This window comes from Lynx rufus, unplaced genomic scaffold (genome assembly GCF_022079265.1).
Source record: "Lynx rufus isolate CCGP_SWC_20201006 ecotype Redwood Valley unplaced genomic scaffold, mLynRuf1.p SCAF_6, whole genome shotgun sequence".
NCBI lineage: Eukaryota > Metazoa > Chordata > Mammalia > Carnivora > Felidae > Lynx > Lynx rufus.
Genome location: NW_025814878.1, coordinates 2,246,163 through 2,268,550, shown reverse-complemented (window position 1 = coordinate 2,268,550; position 22,388 = coordinate 2,246,163). Strand labels below are relative to the sequence as shown.

At 42.2% G+C, this 22,388-nt stretch overlaps 1 long non-coding RNA gene across 3 annotated transcripts; it reads right to left on the bottom strand.

The window, feature by feature from the left end:
• On the bottom strand, positions 1-21,669 carry LOC124528279 (uncharacterized). Of its 3 annotated transcripts, XR_006966139.1 has the most exons (4): positions 21,296-21,669; positions 19,689-19,980; positions 10,153-10,272; positions 1-179 (listed from the first exon to the last, which is right to left on the bottom strand). It is a non-coding gene; the product is annotated as an uncharacterized LOC124528279 (long non-coding RNA). The 3 variants fall into 3 exon arrangements; XR_006966140.1 differs by lacking the exon at positions 19,689-19,980; XR_006966138.1 differs by lacking the exon at positions 21,296-21,669 and having other exon boundaries at positions 19,689-21,152.
• Positions 21,670-22,388: the final 719 nt, after the last annotated feature.

Genomic DNA, 22,388 nt, shown 5'->3' with positions numbered 1-22,388 from the left:
TTTTTTTAAAGTTTCAAAAATACATGTATTTCATACTCTGTTGTACAAAAAGCAATATTGTATCTAGACAAGAGGTTTTTCCTCACTTCACTTCCTCCCCCTGATATAATAGGGGTGCAGTGTTTCCATTCAAGGTCCACAAAGTAATCAATCATCAGATTGTCAAGTTCTTCACCAACCTGTGTAGACAGATGACATAAGGGCATGAGAAATGCTGTACGGACAAAGAGACGTCTTAGCCAAGTCACTGCTCCTCAGACCCTCTGCTTCCTGCTGTCTTTAAACTTTCCCCTCTTTGCAAATACTCATCTTAAGTAACTAATCTAAAACATGGGAAAACATGCATGCATACTTCCAGCTTCTATAGTATTTGCGATAGAAAAAAACCCAAAACAATCTAAACACACAAAAGTAGAAGAATATTTAAATTATGGGATACCAACCCAATAGATTACTATGCAAACACTTTAAAAAATGGTGATAAAGACCATGGAAAGTGGAAAAATCAGAGCATCTGCTATCTTGAGCTGTCAGGTCGCCCTAAGGTCTGGATACACAGGCAAATTAACATGGCAAGTAACTTATTGATATTACATTGCAATACACCACACATGAAATGGCATCATGTGTTATATTCAGTGTCATTTCTCTTAATGCAATTCACAGACAAATTGCAACGGACAAAGTGCATTAGGGCAGCATTTCATCCGGCCCCTGTGCCTGCATCACTGATGCGTTACTTCAGATGATCTGTGTCTCTGATTTTCACTGACTAAACCCGCGCTTTTAACATAATATCCCAGAAGAAGTAATCAGGGCATTCAGATCTAGCAAGCATGTGGCCCTCTCCTCTTGGCCGCATCACCCACTCTGGTTTGGGAAATTAATCTTCTTACCACTTTGGTGTAATGGGGTGATACGTTCTTCTGTTGGAACCACTCAGTGACCTTCCCCAACCTTTAAGTGCATACATTAATGATCAACCACTTAAAAGTGGCCGAATATGTCAGACAGCTGCTTGTGTTAGCAGACTTTATTGGTGTCCCATCTGTGGACCCGGGTATTCTGACATATCTGGGCATGGGCTGAGCATTCTTTCAGGTGTCTCTTTGCTTGAAGGATCAAAAGCCTCCTGGGAAAAGACTCCTCTTCAAGATGAAAGGGATAGGTGTTTAGAAGCTTGGATTAAGATTAAAGGGAGGCAGGGGCGCCTGGGTGGCGCAGTCGGTTAAGCGTCCGACTTCAGCCAGGTCACGATCTCGCGGTCCGTGAGTTCGAGCCCCGCGTCGGGCTCTGGGCTGATGGCTCAGAGCCTGGAGCCTGTTTCCGATTCTGTGTCTCCCTCTCTCTCTGCCCCTCCCCCGTTCATGCTCTGTCTCTCTCTGTCCCAAAAATAAATAAACGTTGAAAAAAAAATTAAAAAAAAAAAAAAAAAAGATTAAAGGGAGGCACAATTATGAGGACCTATCTCCCTGTTCCCCGAAGGGCTCCTTAAGAGCAGGCTTTCCTGCGTTCTAAAGAGTTCAGAGCTATAAATAAATTAAGTTTTATGTATGTTTTTATTGGGGTTTTTTGTGGGGGTTTTTTTAAGTTTATTTACTTATTGAGAGAGAGAGAGGGAGAGAGAATCCCAAGCAGGGGGCTCAAACCCATGAACGGTATGATCGTGACCTGAGCCAAAATCAAGAATCAGACACTTAGCTGACTGAGCCACCCAGGTGCCCCCAAAATTGAGGAAGTTTTATCCTGGGAAGACATTGTGACCCAGCCATGCTGTCTTAAGATCATGTAGCATGCGTTGCCTGACTATAACGACACCAAGACCTATCACCCCTGTAGCTATGGCCCCAAATGTTCTGAAGTCATGAAAACTTAAAAGCACAAAGAGCATTTGACTGGCAGAATCTTAAGAGAATCATATTATGAGTGTCAAGAAATATGTGTGATTCTCCTCCATAATTTATGAACTCCAAAATCACAAGTTCCTATCCCTTCTAGCACATACCATCTTCAGCTCAACATACACTGTGGCCCCAGGCTGACTGGGTGTTGGAAGGGGTGGACTGAATCTTACAGACAACATGGCCATATGACTTATCACCCAAATCAGGAAACCTCTGAGGTTGTAAAGGAGCACTATCAGAATTATGCCAGGACAGGTGTAAGCCAGGACTGTCCCAGGCAAACTGGCATCTGATCACCTATGAAAGAAGGTGAGAGAGAACATTTGTGTCTCTAACTTCAGCTTTTTGCTCCAATCAACTTTTTATCCCATCAGATGTTCCTGCTCTTGTAGGTACATCTTCGGCCACTCAAAGCAAAAATCCAGGCTTTTCTAGGCATTTTGATGAACCTGCCAAAACTAGAAAGTCCTAAGTAATAATCCTATCTTTACCCTTGACCTTTCCTCCCTGTACCCTTACTTCACAGAGATTCAGAGAGACATGTATCCTAAAAGGATCCAAGTGGCTAGCCATTCAAAACAATCCTACCTTACAGTGCTGCCTCTTGTTGGTCCAAAAATAATAATTATCATTATTACATGAAAGACACACTTCTAAGTATTGGGTGACATCGCTGTTAAAAACACAGGACCAGCACCCAGCTCAGAGGATCTTACATGAAATGAGGGAGGCAGACAATGAATAAGTAAGCATATAGATCACTGCGGGTCTACCCGACAAAGGTGTCACCTGAAGGGTGGGTGGGGGAAGAGTCTACTCCAGTGAGAGAGGTCCGGGAAGGCAACTCAGAGAAGTGGCATTCCATCTGACTGCAGGACAGACACTGGCCAGTGTGACAAGCCCCTTTCACAGATCAACATCAATTTCTTTTCTGGCCCCGCACTACCTTTCCCTGTTTCCTCCCAGTTGGTGAAGATCACGTGTGTCAATGGTAGTGGAAAGACCCCTTTATGGCTTTCTCATGAAATAGAATGAATACAGATGAAAAGCACACTCGAGAAATCATGGGAAATGGAATTATCACCATCAGTCAGCATAAGGCAGCCCCGGGGTGCCTGAATGACCCACTCCTGAGTGTGGTTTTAATCACAGACAAGGTTTTGTGCTCCTCGCGCAGTCCTGGGTGCGGGGACTGGCCGAGTCTGTACCCGGAGAATTCCAGAGGACAGGCACCTCGCCAGGCTTAGCTGACCACCGTGTTTTCTCAGGGCAGCTTGGAGCTCGTGTTTACGCCAAAGTCAGCCTGAAAGGCAGTTGTCTGAGCCCATCATGTTCCTGGCATCATTCCTAGACCCTGGTGGTCGCCTGTCCCACTGACGGATCCGTTCTGTGGTTAGGTTACTCCCTCGTTCAGTGTCTGTTGCCCCCGCTGGCAGCATCACACTGCGATTTCTGACCCCACTCTTCTTGACTAACCAGAATGATCGAAGCCTCTCTCTTCCAAGCACAAGCCACAAGGCACTGTCAGCATCAAGCTGCTGCTTATCATAAGCTTTCCCTATCCCTCTTGCTCTCCAAACTCCAGATCAGGATCCCTGCCCTCCTCTCCACATTCTGCAACATGTGATTTTCAGAAACGTTAAAAAAAAAAAAAAAAAAAGTCTGCCGAGGGCCCTGCAAGAGCCAAAGGAAATGAAATGGAATAATGAAGTATGCCCCACTATTCAGCCTGGGTTTGTTACCACACCCAAATGTGGTTTTGCCTTTTACACTATTTAGATCATATTGTTGACTCATGTTCCATAAGAACACACTGATTTACCCATGGAGCCTCTTCTATTCACCACTGCCCTTCTTACTCACCATCCCTCCTTTTCTCTCCAGGAACCTCCTGCCCAAAGCCAGTTTTCCTAAGGGCACATTTGATTGGACTATTGTTCACAGTTAATACACTTAATTGTTCTTTATTAACTCTCCTTTGATTGCTTTCAGATGTTTTCTTCTACTTGTCAAGATAGGTGATACATTTTTCATTCCTCTTTTACATATTAAAATATTGCTATTGGCCATATCATTTGGATCCTCAATAGATTTTTATTTCAGGTATTCTTACCACTTGACATCCAGGTAACGTCTGGTAACAATTAGCAAACTCGTAAACAGCACTTACTATATTCCAGGCACTGTTCTAAGTATATTACATTCACCAACTCATCAAATCCCCAACACCCTAACAAGTAGGTATTAAAACTATTTACAGATGAAGAAATGGAATCACAGGATTAAGTAACTCACTCTCTGTCACACAGTTAATAGTGCTAAGCCCATAACATTTCTTCCTCGGCTCTCACACATAAGAGTAAAATTTCACCTTGTTTTTGTTCATGTTTAATTACCATCAAATTCCTATCTATCTCTATTCTAAAACAGGAGAATTTAAAGTGAATTTAAAGAGAATTCAAAGCATTCTAAGGTCACTGTCTTTTCAAGAGTAGGAAAGAGACATTTATTAGCTTTAGATATTGTTAGAAATATTAAAATTAGAAAAAAATATATATATGTAAATAGAAACCAAATAAATAATTTCCAAATCAGTAAAGGAACAAGACAGAAAATGTTAAAAGAGAGAGAGAGAGAGAAGAAAGGAAAAAAAGAAAAAACATCTCTACTTCAACAGAATGTGGTAAAGAAAAAACGAGAACCAAAGAAAAACATGGTGGATATAAAATGAAATGATAGAAAGAAGTCCAAATATAGAGTAACTATAATAAATATAAATGTATTCGACTCACCATTTCAAAGACAAACTCTCAGATTTATTTCTTTATGTTTTGACTATCTAGTCTTTCACTTGAAAGTTTGGCATTGAAAAGATGAATATTGCCAGTTTAGCAATATTAATTTGGTCAAATAAAATTAAAGAAAAAAATATGAATGAAGAGAAAGGCAGAGATTACTTAATAATAAAAGGGATAAGCAACCAATAAGATGTAAAAATCATTAATTTGCTTTACCTAACAAAATTCCCTTCAAATATATGTTTGTGCTTTTGTGCTCTTATTATACTTAATGTAACAGTTTCTGATGGCCATGTGTTAAAAAAAAAAAAACCAAAATTATCAGAATTAAAAGGAGAAATTGACAGGGGTGCCCGGGTGGTTCAGTTAGTTAAGCATCCAACTCTTGGTTTCGGCTCAGATCATGATCTCATGGTTCGTGAGTTCAAGCCCGCTCATGAGCCTGCTTGGGATTCTCTCTCTCTCTGACTCTCTACCCCTCCCCCACTGGTGTGCACTCTCTCTCTCAAAATAAACTTTAAAAAAAAGGAGGAATTGACAAATCCACCATTATAATGAGGGTTTTTTTTAACACATAGCCATCAGAAATTGTTACATCAAGTATAATAAGAGCACAAGTGATTAAAGCAATGCAATCAAGCAGCTTGATCTTCATCCCAGTAAACAGATAATATACAATCTTTTATGAAAACAAAGAAATTCTCAACACGCTCCAAAATATTCGTATCATGAAAACCAGGATCTGTGATCACAGTGCAATACAATTGGAAATAGTACATTTTTTAATTGAAAAAATTAAAAATATTCTTGGAAATTAAAAGGCAGATTTCTGTAAAAATTCATGGGTTAAGGTTAAGGAAAAACTCACATGAAAGTTCCAAAATACTTAGAACAAGCGACAGAAGAACTACATATCAACATTTATTGGATGCAGCTAAAACAGGAAGCAAATTTTTTAAAAATGCAAAAATTAATGAAATAAATTTCAGGTCGAGAAGCTAGAACCTATAGCTACAGAGAACAAACTGATGGTTGCCAAAGGAGAGAGGGTGGGGGATGGGCACAGTGGGTGAAGGGGAGTGGAAGATACAGGCTTCCAGTTATGGAATGAAAAAGTCACAGGAATAAAAGACACAGCATGGGTGATATAGCCAATGGCATCGTAATAGCAATGTAAAGTGACAGATGGTGAGCACAGCATCACGTATAAACTTGTTGAACCACTATGCCATGCACCTGAAACGTAACGCTGTGTGTTCACTATACTCAAACAAAAATAAACAAGGAAATAAAGAAACACTAAATCAATGCAAAAAAAAAGAAGCTAGAACCTATAAATAGAGAGAACTATGAAATGAAAAACTAAATACGTGCAGTGTCTTGTATGTTAATTATACCTCAATAGAACTGTTCTAAGAAGTTTATGGTTGGTGCAAGAATTGATACAAGGTTCAATGAATCAGAAAGAGAGCCCAGAAATTGATCTGTTTATATCTGGAAACTTGGTGGATGACAGGATAGCAATATCAACCAGTGGAGAACTGATGAACCACCCAGTAAAGAGTATTAGAGCAGTTGACTATCAATATTAAAAAGTTAAATTAGCACACTTACTGTGATAAGAACTGAGTCATGTACAGAATTGTTGGAATCACTGTACTATATACCTGACACTGATATCACACTGTATGTTAATTATACTTCAATTAAAAAAAAAGTTAAATGTGATGCATACCTCCAAAATCAACATCAGATTGATCAAAGACCCAAATGTGGAAAGAAGCAAAATGTCTTAAAATTATTAGGAAAAAGTGTAAGAATATATTTATGACTTCACGGTAGTAAGGTTCTCCTAAACGTGACACAGAAAGCATGAATGAGAAAGGAGAATGTCTGACTCTGTCAAATTAAAACTTCAGTTTTTCAGGAGATGCCACAAACAGAATTAAGAGAGAAGTCACAGACTGGAAAAAGTCTTTGCCCTACATAGAACGAACTAAGGATTAATTTCCAAATACGATACTTTTTAAAAACTTACAAATCTAAGAAAACCACACCCCCCAAAACACGCAAAGGCAAGGTCCATGCAGTTCTCAGAGAAAGGAATCCAAACAGCCAATAAATTAATTGGGAGAAAGAAAAAAAAAGTGCTCAATCCCACTGGTGATCAGAAGAGTTCAAATCAAGTTAGAGACAGCACTTTTTACCCATAAAACTAGCAAAAAATTAAGATGAATGTATCCAGAGTAGGAGACAATTGCTTTGGAGAGCAAGCTGGCACTCACTGTCTAATAAAATTGAAAATGGTTTTATCTTAGGACCCAGAAATCGTATTGGGGAGCGGGGAGTGATGACAGTCCAGTGAGTTTGCACCATCTGCATTCCCTGGGAGATCTAGACTTTCTTCCCAGGCTCCAAACTATGGGCGACTGGTTACGTCACTGCGCTAAGGAAAGAGACAGGGCCAGGATGGGGTCACACAGGAGAGGATGAAATGCAAACCCACTCTGTCATTGTTCCCAAAGCTGCTACTTGCTCATCCCCGTTGCCTCTTTGGAACCTGGACGCCATGCGTGCCTCTCTTCCTGCCACGCTCTGGCCCGCGTGTCTAGGCCTGCCCTCTCCGTGTTTGTCACTGTGGCCACCATGCTGCTCGGCCCTGTCAGATGGTAGTGAGACTAAGCTCAAGATGTTAACGACAGGCCTGGCAGCACACCTGGTCGGGTGAAACTAGGGGAGACGGCCTTCCTCCTCACCCACAGAACTAAACAGCTTTCCCCCAAGAAAAGAAACAATCCAACTTTTCCATTTGTAGAAAACAGCAAAGAAGCTCCATCAGTCTGTGGCACGGAGCATGCCGGTCTCATGTGAAAATGAGAACGACCCACCCTCACGACAGCCGAGAGTTGGAGATGTTTCCTAGTCAGTGAGGTGGGCCCGGGCCAGTGTACCCACACATGTCACCGGATAGCCCTTGGTGTGGCTTGATGTGGGTGTGGGATGAAGCAGAGCCCACAGCCCTGACCTCACCTGTGCCCTGTCACGGCCCCCAACCCCCCCAGACAGCCCCCCCAGATGCCGACGCCTTCACCATCCTGTGATGTAGGACACAAGATCACAACCATCCCCGGGCACTCAGCACTGCCAAACAGATTGCCTTTAAATGTTTGTTTCACACTTATGTATTGATTTTGTATCAGTGAAAGTGTATATATATAAACAGACTCGTTACTAATGCATTGCCACAGGCCAACCCAGAGTCAACGTTTTGGGGGAAAAATAAATTGGCAATTTTCCCACTTTTCTGCAGTTCTTTTTCTCTCTCTGGTTTTCCTTTGGGACTTTCAGGATTAGAGGATTCCAAAAGGCAAACAAAAGGGTTCTGACTTAGGATAGTATAACCGGTTCCTGGTAACAGAACAAGTGCATCAGCATTTCTGCTAGCCTTGACTTTCAGCTGGTAACCTCTAGAGCCTCTGGAGCACCCCCACGTCGCAAAAGTACGGGGATGGCCGGTGTTTCTGGGCTTCGTGCTCCACTCCCACACCACCTTGCTCCAGGGCACTTTCCACTCGGGGAGCAGAACCAACATGTCTTGTTCTAGAAGGACACACCTGTCCTTAAAATGACCTGCATTCCCGCTTCACCCTAGTGATGGTGCAGTGCTCTCTACGATCAAATCTCTGCCCAGGTGACCTACCCATAACTTCACCTCTTATTTTAGTCTGAACCTTCCAACACTGTCATGTCAGGCTCGCGCATGAGCAGGCAGGACTGCCAGATCGAGGGCCTCCAGGAGCACACAGGCTGCCATGTACAAATGTAAGAGCCCCCTGTGGGCGGACAAGGCTCAGCGCTGCACCACACAGTAGCTGACCTCAGCCCCGCTCACCCCTCGACTGGGCACCTTTGGGACATGCAGGAACTTCACCATTTTCCAAGGTATGTCTGGCCAGAACCCCTTCCTTGGCTTTAAGGCCATCTGTCAGCCCAGTTTTTCCCAACCTTCTTATCATCACCATCCTTCTCCCCAGAAGCCATTTTAGGCATTTTGTTCCTAATCGCCCCCTTGCATAAAGTTTTAATACCACAGATATACTATACATCTCTTCGTGGACTGAGGCCGTTTGGAGGGCCATAGACCATTGCAATATCTAAGGCCTTTTTGCCTCCCAAGAACAAGCATTTGTGATATCCTCTCCCTGTCACCCCCCACCCCCACCCCCACTAAAAATGTATATATTAGCTGTGACTGCAGTAGAGTCTATCCTCTGTCACCAGAGGAATCTACCTGCCCAAGGAGGGTAGAACCAGCTCGTCAACAACACTGAAATGACCTGTTTCTCACACCAGTCCCAAGCTCACTCCCCTCCAGGCTGCCCTGGACAGGGCACCGACCCTCACCTCCTGCCCTCTGCCCACGTTCTCGGTACCCTCGCTAACCTCCACTCTTCACCCGGTTTCCTTTTCTTTCCATGTGCTGCTTCCTGTGTGTAGGAGAGAGATTCAGCCCACAAGGGAATTTCATAATATTTGAACATTTGGTAAAGCAAAAACCTCCTTTGTCTCTAAGCTGGCAAATTGATCCAGCAGCAAATGTATTCGCTTCTTTATATATTGGTTCAGTTAATCAATCAATTAACATAAGGAGAGGGCTCTGTGAGTTGGATGAACAAGAAGCAACCCTGAAGTGCAGGACGTGAAGGGTGAGGAGCACAGTGACTCCCAGAAAGAGCTGATGTTTGGCCAGTCCTTCGGGAGCAAACATGACCTGGTCTGGAGAGTCAGAGGGACATTTGTGCAAAGACCAGGAGGACAGATGGAGCATTATCGACAGGCTTGGGAAACTGTGCCAGAGTTCAGTTGCTAGAGGGCAAGCAGAGGGCATGGAGAGCAGGGTGAGCGAGGAAGGCAGAGAAGAGGCTGAGAGAGGGAGTGTCAAGTCAGTGTGTGCTCTTGTATGGATATAGAAAATATGTGTGTGGCTCCCAGAGAGAAAGGATACTTCAGGCTGTGCCCACATGGGAGACTGCAGGAGTTAAGGAGGGTCTAGCAGTGGGTGGGGAGAGGTGGGGGGAGAGACAGAGAGAGAAGGAGGGAAAGAGATGGCCCATCAAGTTCAGGTGGAGCAGGATGGGCTGATCAGGAGAACTAGAACCAGAATCCACACAGACTCATGGGAAGGATGAAGGCTGAGGTTCTAGGCATAAGCACACTATCTAATTTTAATTACTTCTGGAAGTCACAAAGGCATATGCAGGTTTGAAAGTGAAAGATGAACCCACCAAGAATTTTAAAGGTAAGACATGACTACTCTAGCCAAGGGTCTAAGTTAAATCTAAAACATCTAGTATCTAAGCAGCAACCATGCAGGACAATCCAACCTCAAGACTGGAACAGAACCAGCAGCAAGAATAACTAGATAGTGAGCTCATGAACTTCTGACTTACAGTTTTCTGCATTTTCCTCATTGGACACAGGACTTCCAAGAATCTGTGATGGGAGTCAGCCAACAGACAGGGGCCAGGTGGATGCAGATTCCCAGGTTAAGAAGGGAGCTGGACAGAACACTGGATCAGGAGAGAAAAATATCAATGCAGACAGAATAACTTACCTCTGACCTGAGTGTGTTCATTTCTATTTTACCTGGGTATGTCAAGTTCAAAGCATATAAACCCTGCGCAACAATTCTCCAATTCTGGAGTTATCACTATAGGATTCCAACAAATGAGATATTGACTAAGGGAATTGATTTTAATATAAGAAGTGCAACCATGCTGAAAGAACATCCACCCCAGCTAAGATAGTGAGAAAGAACATAGTTCGAAGTCAGTCGAGAAGGAAAAGGCAACCACTTGAGAGTGAACACTGGTAACAACAAAACACATGCACGCAATAAAGTCTTGAGTGATCTGAGTAATGGACGAAAAGATCACAGATTAACCCAAATTGGTCACACTGTGGTACAAAATGGATATATGAAACAAATGATTAAATTTAAATTCTTCACAAAAATTAACTCAGAATAGACCCTAGACCTAAAGGTAAAATGCAAAACTACAAAACTTCTAGAAGAAAATATAGAATGGAATGTATGTGACCTTTGATTTGGCAATGACTCTTTGGGTATAATACCAAAAGCACCATCCATAAAATAAAAATTAATAAGTCAGACTCATTAAAATTTGAAAATGTCTGCTCTAGGAAAGACAATGTTAAAAGAGTGAGAAGACAAGCCACAGGCTGGGAGAAAATATTTGCAAAACACATATCTGATAAAGAAGTTGAACCAAACATGTATAAAGAACTTTTTAAAAAAAATTTTTTTTAGATTATTTATTTATTTTGAGAGAGTGCAAGTGGGGGAAGAGGAGAGAGAGAGAGGGAGAGAGAGAATCCCAACCAGGCTCCATGCTGTCAGACCACAACCTCACACGGGGCTCGATCCCACAAACTGTGAGATCATGACCTGAGCCACAATCAAGAGTCAAACACTTGGGGCGCCTGGGTGGCGCAGTCGGTTAAGCTTCCGACTTCAGCCAGGTCACGATCTCGCGGTCCGGGAGTTCGAGCCCCGCGTCAGGCCCTGGGCTGATGGCTCAGAGCCTGGAGCCTGTTTCCGATTCTGTGTCTCCCTCTCTCTCTGCCCCTCCCCCGTTCATGCTCTGTCTCTCTCTGTCCCAAAAATAAATAAACGTTGAAAAAAAAAATTTAAAAAAAAAAAAAAAAGAGTCAAACACTCATATGACTGAGCCATCCAGCCGCCCCTACAAATAACTTTTAAAACTCACAGTAAGAAAAAAAAATCCAACTGAAAAACACACAAAAGATCTGAACAGACACTTCACTGAAGTAAATATACAGATGGAACACTGCAGATGAGCATATTCTAGTAAAAGAAAAATTGACATATTCAGGTCAGAGGTAATTCCTTCTGTCTGCACTGATGTTTTCCATTCCTGATGCAATGATGGGATATGAAAAGATGCTCAAGATCACTGGTATTAAAACAGTACAATAATGAGATGCCACCACACACTAATTAAAATGATCAAAATCCAGAGTTAAAATGGTGGAGCAGTGGGAGGACCCTACCCTTGCATCATCCCTCAAACACAGCTAGATAAATATCAAATCATTCCCAACCCCCAAGAAATCAATCTGAATGCTGAAAGGACAAACTGCAGAACTAGAGGGAGAAAAGAAGCCACATTGTAGAAGACAGGAGCTGTGGAGACATAATTCTGGAAGAAAAGAATCATGGATGCTGCAGAGGGGAGGGACCTTTGATCTTGGAGACAAAAGGGAGACAGAGAGAGAGAACAGAGAGAAAGCAGCACGCAGGGGATTGCACAAGAGAAACACTTCTCCCAAAACCATTGACTGGGAAAATGAGAGCAACTGATTACCACAAAGTTTTACAGGCAGTGGAGCCCAAAGTCTGAAGTTTTAGAAGTATGCACCACCACCATGTGGCGCCTGGTGGCCACACCAGTGATCCCGTGGAAAAGGAGGACAGGGGCCCAGGAGCAGACAGAGTGGTTTGAGGATCCTCTGGGTCGCACTAGGAGAGCAGTTCCCCCTTCTTGGAGTGCATTTGGGAGAGGTGGCATGGCCTCTCTGGGAACAAAAGAGCTGGTGAACGTGCTGCCCCGTTCATTAGCTTAGGAATAGAGACACCCGCTGAGGGCAGAAAACCTTGGTGCTGACCTTTGGCCTCACTTTACCATAAACTCCCGGGGGACTGTGTGATGGTTTTTCTGGGACTAACTGGCACCAGCCACAGCGTGGGGAGACCTTCCCCCAGAGGATCAGTGTGGGTCCTCGCCATGCCAGGTCCCTAAAATTTGGAGTTTTGAAACGCGGCCACACATCTGGGATAAAACACAGGAGTACTACGCTGCCTCGGAGGCATACAGCTCGGACACAGACAGAGTGATGGCAGGGATCTGACAGAAGCTGGGGACACAAGAGGGGAGATCGTTCACTCTTCTGTGAGGGTTTCCTAAACAGTAGCCAGTGTGAACTCCCTGCTTAGGAGACAAGAGAGTAGGGCCACGCCATTTCTGCTCGCAATCCCTGCCCATCAGTGCTCACAGACCTCAGTGAGCAGCATAGCACCCCCAGTGGAGGTTTGAGCTGCTTACACCAAGCCCCACCCCTCTACACTCTGCAGGTGCATCTTTACTAGGGAAACTCAGCCTGAGAATCAGCACAGCAGGCCCTCCCTCAGAAGACCAACACAAACGCCTCACAGGCACCAAGTCTACTGATCACAGAGTGGTGCAAAGCTTTAACTCTAGGGGGAATGGGATCTAGCCTCTTTGTTTTTTATTTTTTTAATGTTTATTTATTTTTGAAGGAGAGAGAGACAGAGCACGAGTGGAGGAGGGGCAGAAAGAGAAGGAGACACAGAATCCAAAGCAGGCTCCAGGAGCTGAAGTGTCAGCACAGAGCCTGACATGAGGCTCAAACTCACGAGCTGTGAGATCATGACCTGAGCCAAAGTCAGACGCTCAACCGACTAAGACACCCAGGCACCCCAGATCTAGACTCTTTTAACAAACAGACCAAAATACACCTAGTTAAAACTCACCACACACTGGACAAGATACAAACACTCCCCACTGCAGGCCAGGAGAAACTCTGCAGAGGACTGACCTAAGGGAAAGAGCAGCCAAGACACCACGGCAGGCTGCACACTCTGAAACACTTTCTGAAGCTCCAGGCCCTGGACAGTATAGGACCTCTTCTTAATATAGCCATATTCTCAGGAAGAGAAAGGATAACAGGCTTTCCTAACACACACACACACACACACACACACACACACACACACAGTGACCTAGACAAATGACAAAACAGAGTAATTTACCCCAAAAGAAAGAATAAGAAAAGGTCACGGCAAGAGATTTAATCAAAACAGATAAAAGTAATATGCCTGAACCAGAATTTAAAACAGCAATCATAAGGATACTAGCTGGGCTTGAAAAACCATAGAAGACACTAGAGGATCCCTTACTGCAGAGACAAAAGAATGAAAAACTAGTCAGGCTGAAATTTTTGTAAAAAATGCTATTACCAAGATGCAAAACCAACTGGATATAATGACAACAAGGATGGACAATGTCGAGGAATAAATCAGTGATATAGAAGATAAAATTAGGGAAAATAATGAAGCTGAAGTGAAGAGGGAAGGTAAAGTATTACAACACAAATGTAGACTTAGGGAACTCAGCAATTCCATAAAGCATAAAAACATTCATATCATAGGAGTCCCAGAAGAACAAAAGAGAGCAAAGGGGGCAGAAGATTTACTTGAGCAAATTATAGCTGAAAACTTCCCTAATCTAGAGAAGGAAACAAATATCAAAATCCAAGAGGCATAACCCCCAACAAAATCAACAAAAGCCAGCCAACACCAACACATATCATAGTAAAATTTACAAAATACACAGACAAGGAAAGAATCCTGAAACAAGCAAGGGGAAAAATGTCCTTAATCTATAAGGGAAGAGAAAGCAGGTTTGCAGATCTCTCCACAAGAACTTGGCAGGCCCAGAAGGAGATGGCATGATATATTCAATGTGCTGAATGGAAAAAGTATGCAGCCAAGAATACTTTATCCAGCAAGGCTATCATTCAGAATAGAAGGAGAGATAAAGAATCTCCCAGACAAACAAAAACTAGAGAAGTTCAGCCCTGCAAAAAATATTAAAATTTCTTTCCCACAAAGACTAGAAAGGAACAGGGAACATCATCAGAAACACCAACTTTACAGGTAACACAATGGCACTAAATTCATATCGTTCAATAATCACTCTGAATGTAAATGGACTAAATGCTCCAATCAAAAGACATACAGTATCAGGGGCACATGGGTGGCTCAGTCAGTTGAGCATCAGACTCTTGATTTCAGCTCAGATCATGATTTCATAGCATGTGGGTTCAAGCCCCACATCAGGCTCCACACTAACAGCACAGAGTCTGCTTGGGATTCTCCCTCTCTCTTCCTCTCTCTCCCTCTGCCCCTTCCCTAGTGTCTGTCTGTCTGTCTCTCCCTCTTTCTGTCAAAATAAATAAATTTTTAAAAAAAGACATAGGGCATCAGAAGGGATTAAAAAAAAAAAAAAAAGACCCCTCTATATCATACCAATAAAAGACTCATTTTAGACCTAAAGATACCTGCAAATGGAAAGTGAGGGGACTCTATCTATCATGATAATGGATGTCAAAAGAAAGCCAGGGTAGCCATACTTAGATTAGACAAACTAAATTTTAAAACAAAGACTATAACAAGAGATGAAGAGAGACACTATATCATAAGGGGTCTATACAACGAGAAGACCTAACAATTGTAAATTTTTATAACCTCAACTTAAAAGCACCTAAATATATAAATCAGAAACAAACATAAATAAACTCATCAATAATAGTACAATTAATAGTAGGGAACTTTAACACCCCACTTACAACAATGGACAGATCATCTAGGCAGAAAATCAACAAGGAACATTTCATCCTAAAGCAGCAGAATACACATTCTTTTTGAGTGCACACAGAACATTCTCCAGAATAGATCACATACTGGGACACAAATTAGGCCTCAACCAGTACAAAAAGACTGAGCTCATACGGTGCATATTTTCAGACCACAATACTATGAAACTTGAAGTCAGCCACAAGAAAAAAATTGGAAATTAGATAACACCGCAAAAATACGAACAATCATAAGAGAATATTATGAAACATTATACACCAACAAACTGGGCAAACTGGAAGATATGGATGAATTCCTCAACACATACAAACTACCAAAACTGAAACAGGAAGAAACAGAAAATTTGAACAGACCCATATCTGGCAAAGAAATTGTATCAGGTAATCAAAAGTCTCTCAATAAATAAAAGTCCAGGGCCAGACGACTTCCCAGGGGAATTCTAGCAGACATTTATCTATTTTTTATAGATGGTTTTTAATGTTTGTTTTTGAGAGAGAGAGAGACAGAGCATGAGCAGGGGAGGGGCAGAGAGAGAGGGAACACAGAATCGGAAACAGGCTCTAGGCTCTGAGCTAGAGCCCAACACGGGGCTCGAACCCACAAACTGAAATCATGATCTGAGCCAAAGTCGGACACTTAACTGACCCAGGCACCCCTACCAGACATTTAAAGAAGAGTTGGTATCATATTAACTAATTAATTAATTAATTAAAGAAGAGTTAGTATCTATTCTTCTCAAAGTATTCCAAAAAATAGAAATTGAAGGATGACTTCTAAATTCATTCCATGAGGCCAGTATTACCTCAATACCAAAACCAAAGACCTCACTAAAAAGGAGAATCACAGGCCAATATACGTGATGAAAACACACACAAAAATTCTCAACAAGGTACTAGCAAATCAAAGCCAACAGTGTATTAAAAGAATTATTCACCACAATTAAGTGGGATTTATTCCTGGGCTGCAGGAATGATTAAATATTTGCAAGTCAATCAATATGATACACCATATTAATAAATGTTTGTTTATTTATTTTGAGAGAGAGAGAACACCTTCAGGCAGGGGAGGGGCAGAGAAAGAGAGAGAATCACAAGCAAGGGCTTGATTTCATGACTATGAGGTCACAACCTGAGCCAATATCAAGAGTCAGACACTTAAATGACTGAGCCACCCAGGTACCTTCTGATGCACCACATTAATAAAAGAAAGGGTAAGAACCATATAATCCTCTCAATAGATGCAGAAAAAGCCTTTGACAAAATACAGCATCCATTCTTGATAAAAACCCTCCACAAAGTAAGGATAGAGGGAACATATTTCAACATCATAAAGGCCATCTACAAGAGACCCACAGCTAATACCCTCAATGGGGGAAAACTGAGAGCTTTTACTCTACAGTCAGGAACAAGACAGGGATGTCCATTCTCACCATTGTTATTTAACGTAGTATTGCAAGTCCTAGCCTCAGGAATCAGACAACGACAAGAAATAAAAGGCATCCAAATCAGCAAGGAAGAAGTCAAACTTTCACTATTTGCAGATGACATGATACTCTGTATAGGAAACCTGAAAGTCTCCACCAAAAATTCCTAGAACTGATACATGAATTCAGCAAAGTCACAGGATACCAAATCAATGTAAAGATATCTGTTGCATTTCTATACACCAATAATGAAGCAGCAGAAAGAGAAATCAAGGAATTGATCCCATTAACAACTGCACCAAAAAACAGTAAGATACCTAGGAGTAAACCCAACCAAAGAGGTAAAAGATCTGTGCCCTAAAATCTATAAAATACTTATGAAAGAAAATGAAGATCACACGGAGAAATGGAAAAACATTCCATGCTCATAGATTGGAAGAACAAATCTTGTTAAAATGTCAATACTACCCAAAGCAATCTACACATTTAAAGCAATCCCTATCAAAACAACACCCCAGGATTTTTCACAGAGCTAGAATTAACAATCCTAAAATTTGTATGGAATCACAAAAGATCACGAGTAGCTAAAGCAATGCTGAAGAAGAAAAACAAAATGGGAGGCATCACAATTCCAAACTTCAAGTTATATCATAAAGCTGTAGTCTTCAAGACAGTATAGTACTGGGACAAAAACAGACACATAGATCAATGGAACAGAATAGAAAATTCAGAAATAGATCCACAGCTATATGGTCAACTCATCTTTGACAAAGCAAGAAAGAATAGCCAATGGAAAAAAGACAGTCTCTTCAACAAATAGTATTGGGAAAACTGGACAGCAACATTCAGAAGAATGAAACGGGACCACTTTCCTACACGATACACAAAAATAAATTCAAAATGGGTGAAAGACCTAAATTTGAGACAGGAAACCATCACAATCTTAGAGGAGAACACAGGCAGCAACCTCTTTGACCTCAGCCATAGCAACTTCTTACTAGACACATCTCCAGAGGCAAAGGAAACAAAAGCAAAACTGAACCATTGGGATTTCATCAAGAGAAAAAGCTTCTACACAGTAAAGGAAACAGTCAACAAAACTAAAAGGCAGCCTACGGAATAGAAGATATTTGCAAATAACATATCTGAAAGAGAGTTAACATCCAAAATCTGTAAAGAACTCACCAAACTCAACACCCAAAAAACAAATAATCCAGTGAAGAAATAGGCAGAAGACATGAATAAACATTTTTCCAAAGAAGACATCCAGATGGCCAACAGACACACAAAAAGATGCTCAACACCACTCATCATCAGGTAAATACAAATCAAAACTACAGTGAGATACCACCTCACACCTGTCAGAATGGCTAAAATTAACAACACAAGAAACAACAGATGTTGGCGAGGATGTGGAGAAAGGAAAACTGTCTTACAATGTTGGTGGGAATGAAAACTGGAGCAGCTACCCTGGGAAAATGAGTGTGGTCTCCTCAAAAAGCTAAAAATGGAACTACCATATGACCCAGTCATTGCACCACTAGGCATTTACTCAAAGGATACAAAAAGACTGATTCAAAGAGGCACATGCACCCCAATATTTATGGCAGCACTATCCGCAATAGCCAAGTTATGGAAAGAGCCCAAATTTCCATCAATGAATGAATGGATAAAGAAGATGTGGTGTGTATATATACCAGAATCAATCAGCCATCAAAAAGAATGAAATCTTGCCATTTGCAAAGACATGGATGGAGCTGGAAGGTATTATGTTAAGCGAAATAAGTCAATCAGAGAAAGACAAATACCATATGATTTCACTCATATGTGGAATTTAAGAAACAAAACAGATGAATATAGGGGAAGGGGAAAAAAGAGATGGAAGCAAAATATAAAAGACTCTTAACTACAGAGAACAAACTGAGGGTTGCAGGAGGGGAAGTGGACAGTGCATGGGCTAAATGGATGATGAGGATTAAGGAGGGCACCTGTTGGGTTGTGCACTGGTTGTTACATGTAAGTGACAAATTCTGCTACTGAAACCAATATGACACTATATGTTAAGTAAAGAGAATTTACATAAAATTTGGGGGGGAAATGGTCACAATCCAACACACGGACACCACCAAGTGCTAGTGAGGATGTGGACCAATAGAAACTCTCACTCACGTCGGTGGGCGGGCAAAATGGTGCATTGACTTTGGAAGACAATCTGACAGTTTCTGACAAGGTAAACAGTCTTACCAATGGATCCAACAGTTTTGCTCCTAGGTATTTACCCAGCTGATTTGAAAACGTGTATCCAGATAAGAGCCTAAAAATGAACATTATAGAAGTTTTGTGCAACCAAGGTGTGCTTCAATAGGCAAATGGATAGACAAACTTTGGCACATCCATACAATAAAATATTAGTCAGCAGTGAAAAGAAATGAGCTATCAAGCCACAGAAAGACATAAAGGAAATTTAAATGCATATTGAAAACTGAAAGAAACCATTCTGGAAAGGCTATATACCATATGATTCCATTTATACAACATTCTGGAAAAGGCAAATATGTAGACACATTTAAAGGATTAGTGGTTACCATGGGGCACCTGGAGGGCTCAGTCAGTTAAGCATCCAGCTTCAGCTCAGGTCATGATCTCACAGTCTGTGGGTTTGATCCCCATTTCAGGCTTCATGCTGACAGCTCAGAGCCTGGAGCCTGCTTCAGATTCTGTGTCTCCCTCTCTCTGCCCCTCCCATGCTCATAATTTGTGTGTGTGTGTGTCTCTCTCTCTCAAAATAAATATTTTAAAAAAATACATAAATAAATAAATAAATAAATAAATAAATAAATAAATAAATAAGAGATTAGTGGTTATCAAGGGTTCAGGCAGAGGAGTGGGGATGAAAAGGTGGGGGGTTTTAGGATGGTGAAACTATTCTACATGACACTGTGCATTTGTCAAAGCCCAAAAGACCGTACAGCACAAAAATTGAGACTTAATGTATACACATTTAAAAAAATCATTTAGGAAGTCAGAGACCTAACCCCAGAGATCTGGGAATGTGACCCTACCTGGAAATAGCGTCTTTGCAGATGTAATCAAGTTAACACAAGGTCCTGCTGTAGTAGAGTGGGCTCTGAAACCCATCTGACTGGTGTCCTTCTAAGAAGAGACGGACACACACAGGGAGAAGATGTGACGACAGAGGCAGAGACTGGCATAACGCTGCCACAAGACAAGGAGTGCCAGGGATTGTCAGGCACCACCAGAAGCTGGAGGAGACAGAAAAGGATCCTTCCTTAGAGGCTGCAGAGGGAGCCTGGCCCGAACAACACCTTGATTTCAGACTTGAAGGCTTCAGAGCTGTGAGACAATGAATATCCATCGCTTTAAGCCAAGCACTTTGTGGTATTGTGTTACAGCCTCCCAGGAAACCAACACACCCCCTCTGTTACCTGGCTTGAGATAGAAGGCATCACCCCACCCTTCCCAGCAGAGAAGGAAAAACACCACAGCTCTGTGACAGCTCTCTGCACAAAAACCCTCCTTTTCCTCACCTCTTGCACCTTGATTCCATTCTAGGCTGGAGGCGTGTGGTTCACTAACACACAACTCACCTGGGGCCATTCCCTTTGCAAGTCTCACACACAAAGCGCCCCTCGTTTCAAAACATGGGGCACCTGGGCTTTGTTTTGGCTTTGGGAGCCCCTGCTGAAACTGAGGTTTTTAAAGTTTCATTTTAACATCTTGCTGCATGTTATATTTGATTCGGTCTCTCCTATTCACTGGATTTCTTCTTTGCCTCTTAATTCAATCAGAATATTTGGGCCGGAATTTAGCACATATTTCCTGGATGGTGTCATGCTGTGGCCCGCTCCCTAATGTCCACAGCTGAAGCCACATGAACCCCATCAGGACCCGAAGCCCCACTCCAAACCCCGCTCCAGAGAAAGGCAACAACATCAAAAGGGCTCTGGCGAGATAGCCCATCTGCTCCACGTTAAGTCGGTTTCCTCACTTATTCTTGGTATCCTCGGGATTCTGAAACTGAGATATAAAACTTCCTATGCCCAGCACCTTTAGAGACAAAACTCCTCTCCCAGCACACAGGCTCGCCAATTTGCAATGACTGCATTCCTGGCTCTGACCCCAGCCCCGTGAGATTAGGTTTCAACTATCTCTGCTCAATCCTTAACTCACCCTTTGAAGAGAAAGCCTGGCTATTGGATCAGGTCTGTACCTATTGCTAAGGAATAGCATTCATATCTCACCTACCTTTCTCTCTTCCCTCCCCATCCATTGTGGCCCACGTCAGAGAACACAGGACACCAGACCTCCCTCCTGCTGGATGTGAATAGACAGGCATGAACACTCAACTGAGCTGTGACCAAACCACAGCTACTCAGAAAATGAGCCTTTACGTGAAGGTGATACTGAGATGTCAGAGTAGACAGAAAATATCTAGACCCTTGGGGCACGTGCATGGCTCAGTCAGTTAAGCACGACTCTTGATCTTGGCTCAGGTCGTGATCTCACAGTTCGTGAGATGGAGCCCCGTGTCAGGCTTTGCACTGACAGTGTGGAGCCTGCTTGGATTTCTCTCTCTCCCTTGCTCTCTGCCCCTCCCCTACTCACACACTCTCCCTCTCAAAATAAATAAACAGTAAAAAAAACCAACCTGGATCTTTGAAGACCACATGAGCCACTGGATCAACCAGCCCTGAAATCCACCGTATCTTCAGACTTCTGTTCATTCGTCACCCAATGTTCTCATCAGTTAGCCAGTATGAGTCGGGATTCTTTTTTCTCTGCAACTAAAACACCCTATTGGATCCACCCTCAACTCGGACCAACAATCAGACTCATGGCTCCGCACACTTGTCATCAGATGTTCAACTGAGAGTGCGTGTTTGTCTACACATCTATCTAAACACCTTGAAAAACATAAAATGCCAATTGGAACTTCTAGCATGAGGGCCACCTAGGTGGCTCAGTCAGTTAAGCATCTGATTCTTGATTTCAGCTCAGGTCACGATCTCACAGTTTTTGAGTTTTATCCCTGCATCAGGCTCTGCACTGATAGTGTGGAGCCTGCATGGAGTTGTCTCTCTCTCTCTCTCTCTCTCTTTCCTTAACCTACTCTCTCTCTCAAAATAAATAAACTTAAAAAAAATAAAATCTTAAAAAAAAAGAAACTTCTGAAATGAATTTTTGTATTTGCACACTCTACAATGTGTCAGTGAATCAAATAGCGACAGATACAATAAATATGTCATAACCGCAAGAGTTGTGTGCAACACACAAATATAGATTACTTAACATAATCTTAACTAGAGAAAAAAAATTAGTGTTTTATGCCATGAATAATGATACTTTACCAAAATTACTTTAATGGTATCTGGCATTAAAATGTAAATGCTTTTGTGTAAAGTTTTAGGATGGGGTTTTAAATGCCATCCTAGGGGCACCTGGGTGGCTCAGTCAGTTAAGCGTCCGACTTCAGCTCAGGTCCTGATCTCACGGTTCATGAGTTCAAGCCCCGCATCGGGCTCTGTGCTGACAGCTCAGAGCCTGAAGCCTGTTTCAGATTCTGTGTCTCCCTCTCTCTCTCTGACCCTCCCCCGTTCATGCTCTGTCTCTCTCTGTCTCAAAAATAAATAAAAACGTTAAAAAAAATAAAAAAATAAATGCCATCCTAATAACCATTAGGATCCCAATAAAAATAATGAGCAAAAGTTGTGGTAAGCAAACATGGCACTGAAGCTATCACA